This window comes from Lontra canadensis, unplaced genomic scaffold (genome assembly GCF_010015895.1).
Source record: "Lontra canadensis isolate GAN:19392208 unplaced genomic scaffold, GSC_riverotter_1.0 scaffold67, whole genome shotgun sequence".
In the NCBI taxonomy this organism is placed as follows: domain Eukaryota; kingdom Metazoa; phylum Chordata; class Mammalia; order Carnivora; family Mustelidae; genus Lontra; species Lontra canadensis.
In genome coordinates, this window is record NW_022631061.1 from 1,966,818 (window position 1) to 1,982,126 (window position 15,309).

General features: G+C 40.9%; 1 long non-coding RNA gene across 1 annotated transcript; it reads right to left on the reverse strand.

Moving 5' to 3' along the window:
* Nucleotides 1–839: 839 nt before the first annotated feature.
* On the reverse strand, nucleotides 840–7,819 carry LOC116880660. The gene is made up of 3 exons (XR_004385245.1): nucleotides 7,565–7,819; nucleotides 3,002–3,057; nucleotides 840–878 (listed from the first exon to the last, which is right to left on the reverse strand). It is a non-coding gene; the product is annotated as an uncharacterized LOC116880660 (long non-coding RNA).
* Nucleotides 7,820–15,309: the final 7,490 nt, after the last annotated feature.

Consider the following 15,309-nt stretch of genomic DNA (forward strand, 5'->3'; position numbering starts at 1 on the left):
ATGTACCCAGAAGTGGGATTACAGAACCATTTGATAGTTCGAGTTTTAATTTTTTTGAGGAACCACCATACTGTCTTGTTTTATTTTTATCACCTAAATATTTCACAAGAACATATTTGCATATTATTTATGTAAATAAAGGTAAAGGAAAAAAAGAAGTTTAGATAAGCAGAGTTCAAAAGACATCAAGCACCAAGTAGATAGTGGCTTTGATGACAGCTAAGAATGGGCAGGCTTGGCAGTCTCAGGTCTACCAAAAGGTCTGTGAATGGAAGATGCTGAAAACTCTGAATCGAGCATTTTAATTAGTATTACAGATTGTTTTATTGTTCATAAATATCCACTAGCTTGCCTTGGGGAGGCTTATATAGTAGGCATGGGCATGAGCCTTGCTTTGGCCCAGGAAGTGCAAGCGAAAGCAGAGAGCCAATGCGTGACTTTCTGTGTCCTCTTTACCCTCTGCATTGATAACCAGCAATGTCATAAGAAGGGGCCCCCATGGCAGCTGGGATCTGCAGGGGAGGACCAGTACAGCAGAATGGCAGCCAACCTTGGATGCACGTGAAATGTGAGAGGGAGCTATCTCTTGGGGGTTGAAGATGGCTGGATTTATTTTTGAGGCCACAGGACAGTATGGCCTGTCTCATGCACACTGTATTTAAATCCCTTCATCTACAGGAAGGCTGTGGGCTTCGAATAGGAATCTGTAAACTTGAGCCCTCTTTTCTGGTCAGCCCTCAGTCCTCTTCAGAAGATCTGTAGACTTCGGCTTCAGTGCCGTGGAAAATGCCAACGCCATGCCTCCACACTGTATCCCAGGGACCCAGCCTTGCAGACCAGGAGGTAGCACCTCATGAATCTTCCAGAGCCCTGTTAGCCTGCAAGAGACAGGGGGTCTAGCCCTGATCACTCCTTGGAGTCTAGATAGAATTAGAACCAACTTTAGATGCAGTAGGAATAAACCCAAAGAGGGTATACCCACTCTGTCCCATCGAAAACCTTATTATGTTAAAGTAGAGGTATAACCTTTCCCTCTCATGAACGGTCTTTGCAAAGTGCGGCTTTGAGAGAATTTATTCAAGTGTGAGCTATGGATCTCCTGGTTATGGGGCTCGATCAACCCATTGCCTCTGGAACAATGGCCAGCTCAGCCTACTGTAACTGCTTCTGGGGTACCATCTCTCAACGGGAAAAGGACAGTTAGCTTCAGTTGGATAGGATCACATGTCTGCTCTGCTTGCACAGTTGAACCTCATAGGCACTAGTCCAGTTCAGGGTGAAGGTGAAGTGGGGTCCTGAGCTTTACTTCATTCTGTGGAGGTGGCTACAAAGTTTCCTTTATATTAGTTAGTTGTCTTAGTCTTTTTTTTTTTTTAACCAGTAAAGTTCTGACAGATGATTATGCAAGCAAAGTATTTTAGACAAGCCGCGGCAAAAGAGAACTGAATCATTGCAAGAATTAATCATGACTGGTCAAAAACGAGCCTGATGTTAGCTCCATGAAAGCAGCTATTAAATCAAGGGCATTGGATGCTTCTAGCTAATTTTCTCATTTTCTGGCCTATCCCCAGCTGGCTTGAAATGCTAACACAGTTACTGAGAAATTGATGGCAAATCCAAACATGGTACAAAATCCACAGGACTTCTGAGTTTCTGCGATTCTCTGAAACAGTCTTTTAGCAAGTGTGGATCCTCACTAAAAACATCCTAAGACTGTGATTTTACTGTCTCAAAGAAGATCCGTGGTGTCAAAGATGAGGTCTACTCAAGGATATGTTTTCTCTTGATGTTTCTTAACGTACTGTTGGGAGTTCCCCATAGTGCAGCATTAATTAGTGTTTTCTTAATTAGCATCTTTCAGTCTTATAAGACAAGAGTGTTCTGGGGTGAAGCATAGTGCACTGGGGGCTAGGAATTTGGAATTCTACCTCTGACTTCACCACTGACTAACAGGATCTTGGGCAAGTCAGAGCATCTCTGGCCTCATTTTTTGTCTATAAAATGAGGGTAAAATAATTACAGCTCATTAATATTATCTGATTTGTTAGGACAAATGTCATGACCACATCAGCATAAAATTTGGATGAGACTAAGAAGTGGATCAGACAACTTAATAAGGAAGGTGAAGGAAGAGGATGATTGCAGCCGGACCCCTTCGTCTTGTGCCCCGGCAAGGGCTTCCCTATGCCAGGAACAGGGGAAGGCGGGGGACAGGACCATTCTTCATAACTGTTATTTGAAATTGTGGTATATCTGGCTATTTGGCTCTATTTAAGTTAACTTTTAGTAAGTTAGTTAAGTAACTTTTAGTAAGTTACATAACTTTTAGTAAGTTACATAGTAAGTAAGATGTATATGATTATTCATGTCATGTATTATGATTCCAGATAGAGATAGATAGATAGATAGACTGACAGATGGATAGATAGATGGTAGATAGAAAGAATAAAGTTTCTGTTGTTCAGCTGATTTTTGTGTGTGTCTTTTTAATTTCCAAAGTTAGTAACTTTCTGGATGGTGTTAAGGGAAGAGATCTAAACCAAGATCAATCTAATTCTGATGTTTTGATCAATGAACCACTTCCATCCCCCATTCTGACTCCATGATGGATGGATAGGACAGACCTAGTGAACACCTCTCTTTAATTATGGGAACATAACAGGGATCATTCTGGTATGAGTATGTCATCACTTTACATCTAAACCTTTTCAAATTGACGCGTAAAGCCGACGCTGCCAATTGGCAGAGCACTAGGTACTTTTTTAGACAATTTATGTGTTATGGCCTAGATACAGTTATAAAGTTGAGGGGAACTAAAAGCCTTATCACCAGGCACTCACATGCTGTAAATTAATGTAGTTAGCATTATTTAAATTATATTTCTTTTAGGAAAACGAACAACAAAGAAAGCTGGAAATAATAACTGGCCCCCCAAATGGGGGGGGGGTTAGAATGATCAAAAACAGAATCTTCACTCTTAGGAGAAGTGGTTCTCATTTACATCCATTCTTTGCGAGCATCCTTTACGTAAAATCAGCTTGGGCTTCATCAACTCTGCTGAAAGAGAAAGAAGATGAAAAACACCTGTAACCACCAGCAAGCGATCCAGAGGGGACAGAGTCTTTAATTACGTCACGAATTTCCAAAGACATATCCATCACACTTGAGCTCGCAGACCATAAAAAGATACTGGAGAAAACCCAACTTCAAGTGCTAATAAAAAAAGAAAATAAAAGGTTTCATTCACCAGCAATCTCTATTTCCTTTGATTTACAGTTTTCGGAAAGCAACAGTGTCATTCAACTGCAGGGTCACAGAGCTGCCTTCCGGTGGAATGTTGATTAGGTGGCCTGCCGTGACGTACACCGAAATGAGTGGATGACAGCCAACTCCTCATTACCATGGGCACGGCGGACACAGTGATCATGGAAAACATGTTCCCAGGAAGCAGGGCCAGTCATGGTGCGGGGGCTGCTGCCCACAGAGCTTGTTGCTGACTTTGATTCAGACATCCTCCCCACTAATATCTTCTTGCCAAAGGAAGAGAGCATAATGCAGATAACACAAAACGATAACAAATCAGCCCAGGGCTTTGCTCAAATCCCTTCTCTCTGCTTCCTGAGAGGCATTTTCTGGAATTCCCATCTGCAAAACTCAGGCCAGCTCCTACATCAGTTACTATGTTGGTCATGGAATGACAAGTAGTTCTCGCTTCTCTTGGAATTGTTGAGTAGCGGTGACAAGGAAGAGTTTGTAGGGGGGACACTTTCATTGTATTGCCAGTGTTTGTTTTCTTAAGTTAGCTGAGGATGACTTGGGATCATTACCTTCTTTATGCTTTTTTTTTTTTTTTTTTGCATATCCTTACTATTGCACAGTGTCTTATTTTTAGGAAAAGTAGACTCAAATATGAGGGCTTGGGGAGCTAATTTGATCCTCTTAAGTTATTTATGTCTGTGTCCCCTTTTCTTAGCTTCAGGCAAGAATTATTTCATGCAATTAAAAATTTTTTCCACGCATCAAACATTTCATGCTATTTTAAAAATTATAAAGATACACACAGAAACAAATAGCAAAGACAAAGTAGTAGTTCCTCTTGGGCCCCTGTTCTAACTTCACTCCCCTTCTCAGAGATACTCACTCTCTCTGGCTCTGTGTATCTCCTTCCAGACCATTTCATATATATATATGCATATATTTACATATGTATAAATGTAATTTAATGTTAAGTGTAATGTCAGTTTTCACTTATGCATCCTGGGCATTGATCACTTATGTTCAGCAAGAAGAAAAGACTGATGCCCTGGGTTAGAAGAGACAGGAATGTCTGCAAGGAAAACTTGAATGAGAGAGAGAGACAGCTATGACCTTAGTGGGAAAATATTTGAAGAGAACCGTGACTGGTTAAACCTGCCGTAGACTGTGTGCTCAGAGATTTGCCAGGACGTTGAAAGCGAGTGAACGAGGTAGGCAATCGTCCTGAGGTGGGGTCCTTAGAACCTTTTTGGTCACTTGTGCCTGAAGGACCAGCATGCGCCTTGGCTCAAGGGCTGGTGGCTGAGAAGTGGAACCTGAATGACCAAGGCATACACAGGACAAAGCTGAGCAAAGAGGCTGGTTTTATGACCGAAGCTGAGCCCAAAGGTGCTGTGAATGTGAATAGTTTATAATTAAGGTGAAGTAGCTTTTCATAAGGGTCATGAGTTTGGTGAGCCACTGCTGAGGGAAGCATGGGTCACAGAGGAAGAGAGCAAGGCTGTGGTCCCATGATCCAGCCTAAAGAGGGGTCCCCTTTTATCCTATGGGTACTAACAGAAGATATAGGTCAACTTAGTGATAAGTCAAATCAATAAATAATACTAGTCAAATCCTGGAGAGCCTGTCATTTTGTGGCTGCCTTTGGGACAAAACTCTTTGTCCTTTGACTCTATAGGAATGAGAATCCCCTGACATAAGTAAGAGTTGCCACGCGTGACAGGGGATATGTAAACACATACTATATGCAAACAGTGAGTGGAAAGCCAGGTTTCCAATCTCCTGGCACTTTCAGGTTCTTTGTGTGTGCATGCGCATGCAGGCGTGCACATGCGTGTGTGTGTGTGTTTCCTTACTCTTCCCTCACACTTCTCTCTTCCTGTTTTGTGTATATAAAACAAAATCCCTTAGTGTATTTTCTTTTCTGGTACAGCCTTTCTTTTTTATTTTTTTTTAAGATTTTATTTATTTATTTGACAGACAGAGATTACAAGTAGGCAGAGAGGCAGGCACAGAGAGAGAGAGGAGGAAGCAGGCTCCCTGCTGAGCAGAGAACCCGATGTAGGGCTCCATCCCAGGACCCTGGGATCATGACCTGAGCCGAAGACCGAGGCTTTAACCCACTGAGCCACCCAGGCACCCCAGGTACAGCCTTTCTTTTAAACGGGGTATAATAATCTACATACCGTAACATTCAGCATTTTGAGGTGCATAGTTCCGTGCCCTTAGCATAGATTCCTTTAGCAGAGCCCATTTTTCTTCCAGGTGCTGCAGGCTGTTCTCTGTAGAGACTCTTTGGAGGAGCAGCGTTCTTCCTGTATTTGTTTCCCCCTGCCAAAGAAGAGCTTCGAGAAAGCGGGAAATCAGCTCTTCCCTGTGGCTGCCTCTGTCTGAGCCCCCGCATAGCCTCCCACCTGCGCTTGATTGGCACTTTGATGCCCACTGGCTTCTGCTACGACAAGATCGCACTTCACTCAGGTTCGTGGTGTCTGATGGAGGGAGAGAGCTAATTCACGCAGACTCTATTGATTTTTGCCTTCTCCATTCTTCTTACTTCCTCTTTCCCTAGAGGGACAGTTAGGAAATAGCTAACAATCCTTGAAGCCAAACTGAGTTTCTGAATTCATTGCATTCTTAAAATAGCGGACAAGAAATAAGAAATCGGGCCTCGGAAATACCACACAGAAGCAAATTATGTTCCTGTCTGATGGTGAGGCAGCCCTGCAAATCCATAGCTTCAGGGATGACATATGCTGAGAAAGGGTATTCCTTGATGTTAAGAAAATAATGGGCTGGCTTGTACAAGTGAGTATCTTTCTCCTTGAAACTAATTAGACAGTTCAGGAAGCCTTGTCAGGGAAGGAATATCTGGTATTTGTCTGGTTCCCTGCACAAAATAATAATTCAGTGGCCTGAAATAACCATGAGTGCACAAAACTTTATGAGAATACAGTAAACAGAATTCTAAATTCATAAGACATTAAGAATTAAGGAGCAGTTATTAGCTTTCCAAAACAATTTGGCATTTTTGTCCTGCTGAAACTTTGTTGCAGTGGATGTGGCTGACAGCAGCAAATAGGTCAGAGAACAGAGAAATGGCCATGTTAAAAATTCTGAGTCATAGCATGAATAGCCCAGACTGTAGAGTAAGGCAGCCTCAGCAAATCAAGGACCATCAGTGTTAGGTGATTACCCAAGGTCATGTGTCAATTCAGAGTGGATTTTTGCATTTTAAATTGACATTGCTGGAAACCACCCCCCCCCCAATAAAAGCTCGTGAAAATTATAGCTTCTGGAGTTCCTGTGAAGTTGAGAGGTTGAGAAAGATGCTAAACTAGCTTTATTGGTCTTAGACAGCTTCTGGTCTCCCCATGCAGCATTGAAAAACCACCAGACAGCAAACTCTTCTTCACACAGCCACATGAACTAGGCGGGGGGCAGGGGGGTGGGGGTGGTGTCAGCCTCGCCTGGGGAACTTATTAAAAATACAGAAGCCTGGGTCCTCTGCCTCGAGCTCATTCAGTAATCTTGGGTGGGATAGAGGCCTCTGAACTTTTAACAAGCTCCCTAGATGATCCTGAAGCACACCAATATTTGAGAACCTCTAACGCATTAAAAACAGTTTGAGCTTTGAAATCGAGTAGACATGAGGTCCAATAGCGAGTCTGCCATTCTGTGACCTTGAGCAAGCTCCTGCCCTCTGAGCTATTTTTACCCAGCTCGCAGGGCTGTTACAGGGAGGATTAAGTTAATGACATGTATTGAGTGTTTATCCTAGGGTTCACCACCCAGTGCATGAATAATAAGTGCTACTTCCTATGTTAGTCTGCTCTGGCTGCGATAGCAAGCTGTCACATACTGGGGGGGCTTAAACCACAGGCATGTATTTTCTCCCAGTTCTCAGGTTGGAGATCCAAGATCAGGGTGTTGGTGGTTTGGTCTCTGGAGGCTTCTCTCCTTGGCTCACAGATGGCACCTTCTTGCTAAGTCCTCATGAGGCTTCTTCTCTATCCCAGTGTCCTGGTGTCCCTTCTTCTTATAAGGACATCAGTTCTGTTGAGTTAGGGCCCCACTCTTAAACCTCATTTAACCTTAATTACTTATTTAAAGGCTCCATCTTAAAATACTGTAACATGGGGGCTTAAGGTGTCACATATGCATTTTTGGGGGGGAGGGTACATAATTCAGTCCATAATGCTTCCCTTTGCCCAATCCTTTTTACCCACACTCCTTCCCTTTCCTGTCAGCATTGGCCATGGCTTACGTTTGGACGATCTGTAATTCAAAGGAATAATTCAGCAATACTTACTTGATAAAAGCACCGGTTGAAGGTGAGGGTGAGGATGGGGTGTGGGTATTTTGTTGTGAAGGCCTTGGCTTCATGGGCATCCAGTCCCCAGATCCCTGGTCCAAGAATATAACAGAGACTCTACTTGTTGGCTCAAGGATCTGAAAACATCTCATTAAAAAAATAATAATAAAATGCAATGAATGAAGAAGGTACAGAATCCCCGTGTACAGATTTTGAGTTCTCTTTCTGAGAGGCACTTTTCCCCCCGTAAGACAGAACACAAGGGAGAAAAAGAAAAGTCCTTTTATATTCCCTAAGTGGAAAGCTTAACTTTGTGATACATCATTTCCTGACAGAGTGGTTACTTAGCACCTATTTTTAGAGTCCGTAATATTCCATTTCAGACACATGAGGCTTCATTTTTTTTTCAGATTTTATTTATTTATTTGACAGAGAGAGAGAGAGATCGCAAGTAGGCAGAGAGGTAGGGAAGCAGGCTCCCCGCCAAGCAGAGAGCCAAATTCAGGGCTTAGCCCAATTCCTGAGATCAGGACCTAAGCTAAAGGCAGAGGTGTAACCCACTGAGCCACCCAGGAACCCTGTGAGGCTTCATTTTAAGCAGCTACTTCTCCCTTCCCCGCTGCCCAAATGTCTCCTCCGAGGTTGCATACGCAGTTCCACAGAGACCAACAGCCTCATAATAGAACTCTGTGATGAGAATTTTTATTCACTCTGATACTACGGGGCAGCATCTTGCCGCCTCAGAATCCATCCCTGATGTAACTGCCAACACACTGACATGAGTCAGCCTATGAATCACGTGAAATGAAGTTAGAAATCTCTAGCCACCATGGTGTTCTTTTACACATATTAGAATGAATTAAATTTTCTGGCCTAGACTATGAATTACATCTCTTTTCCAATTATGTCCCTCGGCTATATATTTTTTTTTTCCATGAAACTGAACCAGGCTTCTAAAAATACATGCATTTATTATGTATCTTCCTCTGCTTGATTTAAAATACACCACTATGATTACTCTGAATTGTAAATGATGTACTGAATGAATATGTTGTGAGTAGTTATGTATTTATAAAACGTAATGAATATTTTTTTCTCTGATAACTTAAGTGGGATTAAGGCTCCAGGTAGGGGCACTTCTGATGCATTATTGACGGGACCATTCCAGCCACCCCAGTGACCTGAAGCAGGCAAAAAACCCATACTCTATGTGCATCTCCCTTCTTGTTTGCCCCATTCCTGGGGAAAGAGCCATATGGTTCAATTCTAAAATGTCAGCTCCCAAAGAGATCTTAGCATCTCTGAATTCCATCCCCTCCTTTTTCCTCAACTTTTAATTAAACCAAAGTCAAACATAATTTTCCAGCACCATCCCATGGAGACGTAAGGTGTAATTAATTTCCCGCTCCTAGGCTCAGCCATGTGACTTGCTCTGGCCAGTGGGATGTTAACAGATATGACACAAAAACTTTGGAAGTGTTAATGTGGTTGGGCCTGCTCTCTTGTACATCTGCTATTGCTATGAGAATATGTCTGGACCAGGCTGCTGGGTCCAGGAGTAGGAAAAGACACGTGTGATCAGAACTGCCTCAGCCAAGCCTAGAACAGAGCTCCCTGTCTGCTCTTCTATAATTGAATGAGCCCAGCCAAGATCAGCAAAACCACCTCGCCAAGCCCAGCCTAGATCAGCCAAAAGCCAGCCAACTCACAGATATGTGAATTAGCAAAATAAATGACTATCATTTGTAAGTCATTGAGTTTAAGGATGGTGCATGATACAGTATTTTGGAAGCAATGACTGATAAATTTGGTCATTTGTTTTGTGTTGTCATCTGCCAGAACTCTCCATTGTAAAAATTCTTTTTAATCTTTGTAATTTATAATTAATCTGCAGGATGATACCTCAACACCCTGTGAATATCCAGTATCCAAGAACATTTTGCTCAGTTATTTCAGCAGTCATTCATGATCCTGCCTGGAGCAGTTACTACACTGAGACTTGCTAGGATTCCATCTACACTGACCAGTGTGTGCTTTTGTAAAGAAACCCTTTTATTCCTGTACTTTTTTTTTAGTGTCAGTATTAAACTCACATGTTCTCTCTTATTCCATACACAATAAAACATTACTGTTATTATTCTTTTTGATGTTCAAACCTGTCCCAAGTTTGACCAGTGGGAACTCCTTCAAGGCACTTCCTGTGCCCTTTTCAAACGTCTCCTGTAGTCTTAAAATACTTCCTTATCTGTAACAGTGTAAGACATCTTCTCTTGCTGGATTTCATTTGCTAGTATCTTGCTCAAGATTTTTGCACCAACGTTCATGAGGGATATTGGTTTGTACTTTCCTTGTGATGTTCTTATCATGTTTTGGTATCAGAATAGTGTCCTTATTATATGAATTGAGAAGCGATCCCTCCTCCTCTGTCTTTAGGAAAGAACTTGTGTAGAACTGGTATTATTTCTTCCTTAAATATTTGGTGGAAGTCATCAGGGAAGTTATCTGGGACGGAATGGTTTTTGTAGGAAGAAGGTGAACTATAGGGGTGCCTGGTTGGCTCAGTTGATTAAGTGGCTGCCTTCAGCTCAGGTCATGATTCCAGGGTCCTGGGATTGAGCTCCCTGCTCAGCAGAGAGTCTGCTTCTCTCTCCCTCTGCCTGCTGCTCTGCTTACTTGTGTATCTCTCTGTCAATTAAAAAAAAAAGAATGTGAACTATAAATTTAATTTGTTTACTAGATATAGAGCTATTCAATGATGTCTCTTCTTGAGTGACTTTTGAGAGTTGATGTCTTTCAAGGAATTTGTCCATTTCATGTAAGTCATGAAATGTATTAAAATAACATTGTTCCTAATTTTGTTACTATTCTTTTAATATCTGTAAGATACATAGTGATGTCACCTCTTTTATTCCTGATATCAGTAATTTGTATCTTCCTTTTTTTCTTAATGTGTCTAGGGATTTATCAACTTTAATATTATTTCAAAGAATCCATTTCTTATTTCACTGATTTTCTCTAGTATTTTTCTGTTTTCAATTCCATTGATTTCTGCATTTTATTAATTCTTTTCTTATGCTAGGAATAGGTTTAATTTGACTTTTCTAATGTGAGCACTTAAGTGCTATACATTTCTCTTTAAACATTGGTTTGGCTGTATCCCACAAATTTTGATATGTAGTATTTTAAGTTTCATTTGGTTCAAAAATTTGTTGAAATTCTCTTGAAATATATTCCTTGATTTATGTGGTTTTTTTTTTAGCAGTATGTTGTTTAATTTCGAAATATGTGGGGATTTTTCAGCTATTAATTTTTAGTTTTATTACATTATGGGCAGAGAACATACTTTGTATAATTTCAATTTCTTTAAATTTAAGGTATGTTTTGGAGCACAGAATGTGGTCTGTCTCAGTGAAAGTTCCATGTGAACTCGCAAAATATATGTGTTCTGTTTTTGGGTAGAGTACTTGGAGATGTCAGATAGGTTGCATTCATTGTTCATGTCTTCTCTATGCATATTGATGGTCTGTCTGTTTGTTCTATCAAATAGAACAAAAGAAAGCATTGAGTCTCCAACTCTAATTGCGGACCTGGCTATTTCTTCTTTAAGCCTCATTTATTTTGGAACTATGTTTTTTAGTTCATATGGGGTTGTTACATTGCCTTAGAGAATTAACTTTTGTTATTATGTAATGTCTCTTTCTTTTTTAAAAGATTTTATTTATTTGTTTGAGAGAGAGAGAGAGAGCATAAGCAGGGGGAGGGGCAGAGGGAGAAGCAGACTCCCCACTGAGCAGGGAGCCTGACACCCGGCTCCATCCCAGGATCCTGGGATCATGACCTGAGCCAAAGGCAGACACTTACTGAGCCACCCAAGTACCCCTGTAATGTCCTTATTTACCTCAGGTAATTTTCATTGTTCTGAGTTTCTTTTGTCTGATATTAATACAGTCATTTCAACATTTCATAATGGTGTTTACATGGAATAACTCTTCCCATCTTTCTACTTCTAATCTGTCATTATCATTATATTCACAGTGCATTTCTTATAAGATGCCATGCAGTTGTTTTTAATCCAACCTGACACTAGTTTTTAATTGGCATTCTTAGATGCCTTATCTTCAACATTTTAATGTATTAATATAATTGGATTTACATATGCCATATTATTATTTGTCCCTTCCGATTTTTGTTCCTCTGTTCCTTTTTTCCCTGTCTTATTCTGGATTACCTAAACATTTTTTAGTATTCTATTTTAATTAATTAAATTTTTCATAGATTTATTTATTTTAGAAACAGAGAGAGGGAGAACATGAGTGGGAGGGGCAGAGGGAGAAAGAATCTGAAGCAGACTCCAAAATGAGCACAGAGCCTGACACAGAGCTCAGTCTCACAACTATGATCATGACCTGAGCCAAAACCTAGAGTCAGATGTTTAACCAGCTGTACCACTCAGGTGCCCCTGTTTTAATTTATTTATTGGCCTCTCGCCTCTCTCTTTATATTCTTAATGATTGCTCTAAGATTTTTATGTACCTTTTTAGTTTAGAGCTGATTTTAGCACTCCAAATAAAATGTGGAAGGCTTACAAAAATTGATTCCTTTATTCTCTCCCCTCTATTTTATAGTTGTTGTATGAATTCTATCTACATATACTGAACTTACCCTCCTTCATAATGTATAAATTTTTGTTTTCAACAGTCAAAAATATTTTAATTTAATTTTATTTTAGAGAGTAAGAGGAAGAAGCAGACTCCCCACTGAGCAGAGAGCCCAATGTGAGCCTTGATCCCAGGACCCTGAGATCATGACCTGAGCTGAAGGCAGACACTTAACAGGCTGAGCCACCCAGGTACCCCTCAACAGTCATAAATATTTTAAAGAACTTTGGAGGGAAAAAGTCACCTATTGTATTTCTTGCCCAGATACTTATCACTTCCGTTGTTTCTCCTTCATTCCTGGATTCCATTTCCTTGCTGGTATCATTTCTCTTCAGCCTGAGGAACTTTAGCATTTCTTTTAGAGAATATCTCTTGACAATTACCTGACTTTCCCTTCATCTGAGAAGGTGTTAATTTTACCTCCATTCCTAAAAGATGGCTTCACTGGATATAAAAGTCTGGGTTGACAGTTCTTCCACTACTTTAAAAATATTATTTTGTTGTTACCGTAGTTACCCACAATGCTGTATGCGTCTCAGAGTACCCAGGTAAAGCACCTGCATGTAGGGTGGGGACTGAGCTGCTGGGTTGTTTGCTTTCAGTGTTTTGCACACCTGAGCCACAGAGGGAGTATCTCTCTATGCTCTTCCCCCTCCCTCAGGGATACATGGCTGCCACTTGTTACTCAGTGAGGTTAATGGTAGGCAAAGGGCAAAGTTCTTGGATTACCTGGTGCATCCGTAGTCTTAGGAAGGCCCTATGCACTTGAACCTTGGAGGTAGGACGTTCTCATTATTCTTGTCCCCATTCCCAAGGGCAGACAACTTTGCAGTGTATTTGTGGGTGATCTTGGGTGGGTGAGAGCTCCCTCTCCCTCTCCCAGGGGTAGCAGACCTCTGCTTTGTGTCAATACAAGACCCTTGGCTTGACCCTTCCCCTGGGAAATTGGCTCTCACTTCCACTCAGTCCTCAGTACCTTTGTCTGGGATGGGCTTGGAGTGTTTCCTACCCCTCCTCCAACAGCAGTGAGTTTCTGCTTCTGTTTCCAAGATCAACTGCCCAGACAGAGTTCTACGCCACCCCCAGCATCAGACAGCTTTTGCTTCTATTCCTTCCCTAGAAACCCTGATTCTTCTCTTTGGTCTTTAGGGCATGATAGAAATGTCAGGCAAGTGGGCAGGATTTTGTGCCTGCGTGTCACTGAAGGGAACACCCTCAGGTTCCCTGCTCTGCCCCAGTCTTTTTTGTGAACATCTGACAGAGACCTACAGAAAAGAGTTGATGAGTAAGTTTGAATGCGCCTTGCATTTAGGGCTCTCAGGGACTCTAAACTGTCATGTCTAGTCTACATTTGGCCTTGAAGAATGCATTACATTTGAGCTGTTTTCTTTTTCCTGTACTCTGACAAAGGCAAAATAGTCCATGTGTCCCATCTTCCTTGGAAGGCTTATAACCTACTGGAATTTAATTCATTTTTTTACCTTCCAACCTTAACTCTCAAATGATGCCAGAGAGAGCTAGGATTTTATAGATTGTCAAGCCTTTCTGTCATTGTTAGGGGTGGAAGCAACATTCTCTTGTAGCTTGGTACCTCTAAACAGAACTGGAATCCTCATCCCTTGGTCTGTAATGGTCTCTTTATGATTATATTCCTTTTTAAAAAAAAAGTTTTATTTATGAGAGAGAGTGAGCATATGTGTGCACGGGGTGGAGTCGGGAAGTGGAGAGTCAGAGGGAGAGACGGAGAGAGAGAATCTCCAGCAGGCTCCCCACTCAGTGAGGAGCCTGATGCAGGGCTCAATCCCATGACCCTGAGATCATGACCTGAACTGAAATCAGGAGTTGGATGCTTAACCAGCTGAGCCATCCAGTTACCCCTCTTTATGATTATATTCTTAATATTATGTTGATGCAATTTTGGTTTTCTCTTTAACCCCAGAAATATGTATGATGTGTATATATGGGTATGTGTGTATTATTAAGAGAATTAGAGATATTTTGTGGTAGTGATTTCTAGTTTTAAAATATAATGATTAGATTGTGTTATTTGAACATGTTTTTCATATACTTCTTAAGGCCTTTATATACTTCATATATTTTATATACTTCTTCTATATTTTATATACTTTATATACTTCTTAAGGCCTTTCTTGTATTTAAATTAAAGTTTGAAGATATTCAAAATAGCTGCTTTTAAAAAAATTAATTCTTTTTTATAGCAGTTTTAGATTCACAGCAAAATTGAGGAAAGGTAAAGAGATTTCCCATATATCCTTTATCCAACCTTTCATATACATAGCACATGGGTACTTTCAAAAGCTTTAAAATCTGTTTTATGGTATAGAGTTTGCATTATGTCATTTAAAAAATAGTCATATCTTTTATATCCAAAATTATTATTATTATTTATGAAGACTTTATTTATTTGAGGGAGAGAGTGCGTGCAAGCATATGGGCAAGTGGAGAGAGAGCATATGGGCAAGTGGAGGACCAGCAGAAGCAGAGGGAGATGTAAACTCCCCGCTGAGCAGGGAGCCCAATGTGGGGCTCCATCCTGGACCCGGAGACATGACCTGAGCCAAAGGCAGATGCTTAACCAACTGAGTCACCTAGGTGCCCCCCAAATTATTTTTTAATCTGCCTAATCTTTAAATGACTAAAAAAAAAATAAACATTTCAGACCTCAAGATGGAAGAAAGGACAAAGAAGAACAGCCAGGGAAGTATTCTAGGAGACTGTTAGGAAAGATTCCTGGAATCTGCCACACACACAAGAACTTCTACTTACATAACATTCACCAGGATTTAGTCCCATGGCCACACTTACTGCAAGAGAAGCTGAGATATGTTGTCTTAATCTGTGTAGCTATGTGCCCAACTAAAATTTTATTCTATGGAAGAACACTAAAGACCCAAGAAGGCATAACATACTTGTGGAAACCACAAAAAGGTAGGAGCTGGGTCACCATGTGAATAAGATAAGTTGGTAGATCAGTTACAAGATATGGAGGGCCTACTTCGTGAAGTCTTAGTAATGCCAAGATGGCGGATGTAATCCTGTAGACCATCAGTGAAGGTCCCGAGA